This window comes from Coffea arabica, chromosome 10c (genome assembly GCF_036785885.1).
Source record: "Coffea arabica cultivar ET-39 chromosome 10c, Coffea Arabica ET-39 HiFi, whole genome shotgun sequence".
NCBI lineage: Eukaryota > Viridiplantae > Streptophyta > Magnoliopsida > Gentianales > Rubiaceae > Coffea > Coffea arabica.
The window spans coordinates 3,144,142-3,150,457 of NC_092329.1; the positions used below are offsets into that span (position 1 = coordinate 3,144,142).

The window sequence follows — 6,316 nt, forward strand, 5'->3', positions numbered from 1 at the left end:
CTCAAATGTGAGAATTGGCCACAATCTAAAATGCGGGAACAACACTAAAATGAAGTCACCAATTCTCAAAAGGGATAAATCACAAAAATTGAGGTCATTAGGTATGAGCGCCTTGATTACTAACTCATACTGCTACTCAGATAGCATTTTGAATATCCAGTGTTCTTTTTTGACAAGTCTATTTACTGAAAAAATGTTTATCTTTTTTTTTCAGACGGTGATAATTTCCTCTTCCTTCCTACAAAAAGAATGGTAAGACAAAAAAAAGTCAAAAGATTTGAGACTTGAGAAACAGAAATCAAAAGAACATTCTTATCAGCCAAAAAGACTTTAAAAAAATTCAAAAGAATATACCTTTACAGAACAGAAAAGAATGAAATGTAGGTGCTGCCATCTTTCTTCCTACAAAGGCAATAACATACAAATACAAATCAGATAAAAAGAATATCAGTGATACAAAATACTTTTCTAAGAGGCAAAAGATCAGAAGAACAAAGGTCTTGTTAATGAAAAAAGAAACCATGAGTCATTAAATCTAATAAACATAATCCACCAGATCAACTAAACATAATCCACAAGTTGAAGGATGAGGGACAAATCACAAAAGGGACTATAACTCCAAGCTAAACCTACCCAAATAGTACCTCAAACATAAGCCAAATATTCCAAAAAAAGAAAGCATAAAATGAGCTTATTTACTTGGAATTGAAATGCGCTAAAATACAATTAAGTACATGATAGAGCAACAGGCCTTCTATACATTCTTGTGCTCAGGTACAAAAATATCATAATTGAGAATGTTTCCACCTCTTGAAGCGATATATTCTGATAGCTTGTAACTATTCCACCTCATCATGCAAGAAAAATATGGAAGAAAGGGTAAAGAGTTCACAAAGAGAACCTGAAAACAAATAAGTAAAATAGATGGTTATTAAACAATTACCCAAAGACAATGAGAAATGTAGTAACTGAAAGTAAACCAGCAAATCACACAAATCATAAGTTTGTATAAGGGCTCTCAAAGAAACGGCAAAAAAAAAAAAACAATCTAAGTAAATATAAATACAACTCCATGAGAACTATTAAAACTGAGACCAATAAACCAGTAGCAAAGGTATGGAGAGATCACCGCCAACCAAAAGAAGAGAAAAAAAAAGAGATCAAAGAAATTAATTGACGTGCAATAAACAAAATTTTCCAGAAAGAGAGCCCCAAATTGCAGGATACCTTAAAGCTGTCCTTGGGAGAAAAATGATCAAATTTTATTCCATACGAAAGAAAACCCTATAATGATTATTTTTCATCTCTAATATAATATGCGCTCAAAAAAGGAGGATGGGGGCAACAAATAAATATGGTTAGAACGAAACTTTAGATCCATAACTTTTCTAACAAAAAAATAGTTGAGACCAGTATGAACAATATTGGATTTTCTCATATTATAGTTGAAGGAAGAAATGAGAAAAAAAAAACACCATATTATCACAGCCAAATAACCCAAAAAAATGAAAGGGCAAGAAACTAACTGTAATTCCTCCTCCAGCGGCCTTCCTTGTGTTTTTTTACCTGAGATAATCACACAAAAATTCTATAAGAACAAAATAATCATAGTAAAAAAAGTCATGAGAAAAATAAATATCATGTGAGATTTCTTACCTGGCGGGTTTTGTAGAGATTTGAGGATACCAGATAATAAAATGCAAACTTTAAACTCGCATCCTGAAACAAACATGAAATTGATTAGAGAATAAAGAAAATCAGTCAAAATAAAGGAAAGTTTTAAAACTAAAAAATGGCGAGCTCAGCGGAGAGAAAATAAATCAGATAAGAAAGATCTCCAAGGTAATTATGTCCCAATAAAGAGAAAAATAAATGAGAGAAAATAGAAATTTTTCTATGTAGAGAGAGGGAAAAATCATAGGTTTATGAGGAAAAGGGATGAGGATCAGAAATGGAAAAAGAAAAACCAAATAGATTAGCTATGAGGTCAAAAGTTTTACCTTGTTCTTTGCAGCTGCATGCTCCGCAACAAGTAGGATAGACTCTTGGGAAACAGTGAGGAAGAATCCAGCAATATAGTAGTACTTGGCCTTTTCAACTGCCCAAATGCCAAGAGAACAGATCAGATATCAGATAACAAGAGAGTATATCCTGTAAATGGAAAAAGAAACAGAAACAGAAAAAATGCTTACCTAAGGCCCAATTTTCTGGTCTCTTCAGGTGTTCAGATTTATAGCAGTTTGCAGCTGACAAGTTTGCAACAAGTGACCTGCATAGGGTTTCATTTGTATTCTTATCAATCCAGTCTGTTAATAACAGTCTAAACTTCATGAAAGAAAGGAATAAGACATCTGCTAATTGTCAGATCAGGCACAACAAGCATGACAGCAATGAAGAGACAATTTAAAAATAGGGAAGAAGATCCTTTTTGTTGAGAAGGGAGCCGATATGTGAAGAAGAAGAAGATATTTAGATATCCTAAATTTGTTTACAACAACAAATTTAGGATCATCAGAAGTATCGACATATAGCTGTCTGCAGAAAAGCAAATTACTACCACACTAACCCAGTAAAAGACAAGGTAAATATTTTCACTTTTCACTTCCCCTGTGGACGATAGTTCTTATTAGCAGGGATAGTTCAGGACAAGTTTACAAACTATTTTGTCTAAACCATTTTCCGCAAAACTGACCTTTCACCACCAACAACACAAACAGCACAAGTACCCGTTGGAGCAGACTCGTCCTCATAATAATGAACCTAAACACAAATGGAACAGGGAGAGTATAATTTGATGTTATTCAAGGTACAGTGGATTTCTGTTGATTATAAAACAAAGTAAAACTGAACTAAATATACGGAATACCAAGATTAGGTTCAAAGATAGCAAATGTGACCAATAATATTGTAATTGAAATAACAAAGCTAGTTTATACATTATGCATAAGAGAAGCAGATGAATCAAATGCGTGACATTACATTTACACCAGCACTATAATTTGATGTTATTCAAGGTACTATGGATTTCTGTTGATTATAAAATAGAGTAAAACTGAACTAAATATACAGAATACCAAGATTAGGTTCAAAGAGCAAATGTGACCCATAATCTTGTAACTGAAATAACAAAGCTAGTCTATACATTATGCATAAGAGAAGCAGATAAATCAGATGTGTGACATTACATTTACACCAGTTTGCGACCAATCTTCGAGGTTCTCCTATCTCAGGATAAGAAAGAGAAAAAAAGAAAAAAAAGAGAGAATAAAAGGTGGGTTTTGGGTGTCATTTTTTCGAATAATCTTTAAAAGAGGGGGAAAATGAAGAAAAAAGAGAGAATAGAAGCGGTGTGCTATTAGTCTGTTTCTTTTCTTTTTTTTTCAGAGAAAAAAATGGAGGAAATCCATGGAAGGAATGGAGGAGGTCAATCATACTCTCGGATGAGACAAAAGGAATAGGGGGTTCTGGAAAAAGAGGATGAGGAGACTGGTAGAACAATCAAGAGAAAGGTGAGAAAGGAGACTCAACAATGAGCAGCTATTTCTCCTCCCAACTTAAGCACGTGCAGTCCTTGTGAGTGACGACCATCCTCCAACCAATAAAACACAGCCACATCAACACAATCACCATTCATCTTAACAAATTCATTCATGCTTTTACTAAATAGGTAGAAAAAAGTAAGACTTAAAAAACTTTAAAAGAATATACCTCTAGAGAATAGAAGAGAATGAAAGATAGGTATTGTTATCTTTCATCCTGCAAAGACAATAAAATAAAAACACAAAATCAAATAAACCAAAAATTGGCAACACAAAAATACTTTCCTGAGAGACAAACATATAAAGAAAAAGGAAAATCTTCTTTTAATTGAGAAATTGAATTAGAAAACCAAATGAGAAAACAACTTAGAAATATGCTCTCTATTTAAAACGTTACTATGAAGCTTTGGTCTGCCTATGTTCAATTTTTTTGGTTTCGTCATGTCTACCTAGAAATTGCTAAGCATCAGCTGTGTTGCATAGAAACACGGCGGAGTCAACAATAATCTAGTTCATATTTTGTCTCATGCAGAAATGGAGATATTCTATGGAATCAACAAACTCAATAAGATCCATACAAAATTCTGATTTTAGGTCCATGTAAACTTTCTTGCTTTCCAGTTTTACCTACTACAAACAAATTAATAGTTTTGGCATTTTGTAAAACACTTGATTTCGTATAAATATCATTTTGCATTATTACAGAAATTTAGGATAAAAAAAAAAGGGAAGAAAACAAGAAATCCTGTATACAAAAGACACAAAAAGCTAGACATCCATAAAATACTCAAATGACTACAAATTCTAGTAACATTATATCAACTTTGATGTTTCAAACGTTTAGGAAACATGCCACAACCTAATCTTTTGAAGGCCAACTAATCCATGATAACCAATATCGAAACTTACACCTAATAGGTTATAAGCATAAATAAATCAACAATTCAAGGGAAAATAAAAAAATTTTTACAAAAAGAGAGAGCAAAAAACCTGTAATCTGACAAAATCGAAGATAACCTCTTCTGCAAGGGAAAAAAATGCAAGATGATGTTTAGGGTACAAATGGCAATGAAATAGATACAGTCAAATATTCATTTACTATAACCTACCCAAAAAGTATATATATATTCACTTACTATTACATACAAAAGGCTGGAACATAATGCTTCACTACATAACCTAGAGTATTTCGAAAAAGAATTGAAGAATTTTCCCAAACTTTTGACTTGAAATATTAAAAAAAACATAAATTAGGAAAAAAAAGAAACCAGGAAAAATTTCTTATAACGGCATTGGATCGGGAAAAGTTCCAAAAAAAATTTCTCAAATTTGTTAAATCCAAAATTGAGATACAAATATAGCAAGAGAAAAAAGAATACCAGGCAAAAGAAAGGGGGGAAAAAGAGCAAAACCAACCACGTGTTTTAGAACATAGTTTTAAAAAAAGGGAAAAAAATCTTACAGAGTCTCACAAGAATGTTGGAAGAGATTCCAAAATTGTCACCTGCAATATCACAAATAAATACGAATTAGATTAGATCAGGCAACTAAACCTAAAAAGAAAAATAGAAGGCTAGAGAAAATCAGGGAGGGAAAGAAAAAAATACCAACCATCTGTTTTGGTCCTGAATCTCCTGATGTTGCCGGCCATGGAGAATAAGAGAGATAGAAGGGCTTTAGGGCTTTGGGGCTTTGGGAGTGTTGAGGAAAATGAAGAAGAAAAGAGAGAGATAGTCTTAAGAGAGAGGAGAATAGCGATGAACCCTTCTAAATTGTGATGCATCGAGCCATGCGCCAATCCCATCCTCGGCAGAATACGTCAGAAAGAAAGAAAACCCTCCAATATTTCTCTAGCTGGGCACGTGATTTTGGCATGAGGAGGACGACCACATTTTAACCAATGACAGCTTGACACATCAGCAGACAACCACTCTTTTGCCAAAACTCATTCGTGCTTTTACTATATAGGTAGATAAATACGAATTAGATTAGATCAGGCAACTAAACCTAAAAAGAAAAATAGAAGGCTAGAGAAAATCAGGGAGGGAAAGAAAAAAATACCAACCATCTGTTTTGGTCCTGAATCTCCTGATGTTGCCAGCCATGGAGAATAAGAGAGATAGAAGGGCTTTAGGGCTTTGGGGCTTTGGGAGTGTTGAGGAAAATGAAGAAGAAAAGAGAGAGATAGTCTTAAGAGAGAGGAGAATAGCGATGAACCCTTCTAAATTGTGATGCATCGAGCCATGCGCCAATCCCATCCTCGGCAGAATACGTCAGAAAGAAAGAAAACCCTCCAATATTTCTCTAGCTGGGCACGTGATTTTGGCATGAGGAGGACGACCACATTTTAACCAATGACAGCTTGACACATCAGCAGACAACCACTCTTTTGCCAAAACTCATTCGTGCTTTTACTATATAGGTAGAAGAAGCTATTCTGAAAACTAAAATGAAAACTTTGAATAATCTTTTATTGAAATGTGCAATATTTGCAAAAGAGAAAAGTGAAAACCAAAAATAGATAGCAGTGGAAAAAAACTTGGCCCAAGACCCACAACACAACCCAAATTTAACACCCGCAATTGATAGCCAGGAACATTAGATCCAGAGTAGGCCGCAGCTGTAGCGACTAAGCGCTTGTGCTTAATAAAAGTTGGGTAAGTGAGCCCCTAAACTATTGTAGTTGTCTACTTTTGATCCTTTATCTAAATTTTATTTTTGATTGACCCTTAAATAATTAAAATTGCATACTTTAAAGCTTTCAATCACTTTAGACT

At 33.9% G+C, this 6,316-nt stretch overlaps 1 long non-coding RNA gene across 3 annotated transcripts; it reads right to left on the reverse strand.

The window, feature by feature from the left end:
• Positions 1 to 1,999: 1,999 nt before the first annotated feature.
• On the reverse strand, positions 2,000 to 3,723 carry LOC113714954 (uncharacterized). Of its 3 annotated transcripts, none has more exons than XR_011822241.1 (4): positions 3,709 to 3,723; positions 2,693 to 2,760; positions 2,193 to 2,269; positions 2,000 to 2,098 (listed from the first exon to the last, which is right to left on the reverse strand). It is a non-coding gene; the product is annotated as an uncharacterized lncRNA (long non-coding RNA). The 3 variants fall into 3 exon arrangements; XR_011822240.1 differs by lacking the exon at positions 3,709 to 3,723 and adding an exon at positions 2,980 to 2,992; XR_011822239.1 differs by lacking the exon at positions 3,709 to 3,723 and having other exon boundaries at positions 2,693 to 2,774.
• Positions 3,724 to 6,316: the final 2,593 nt, after the last annotated feature.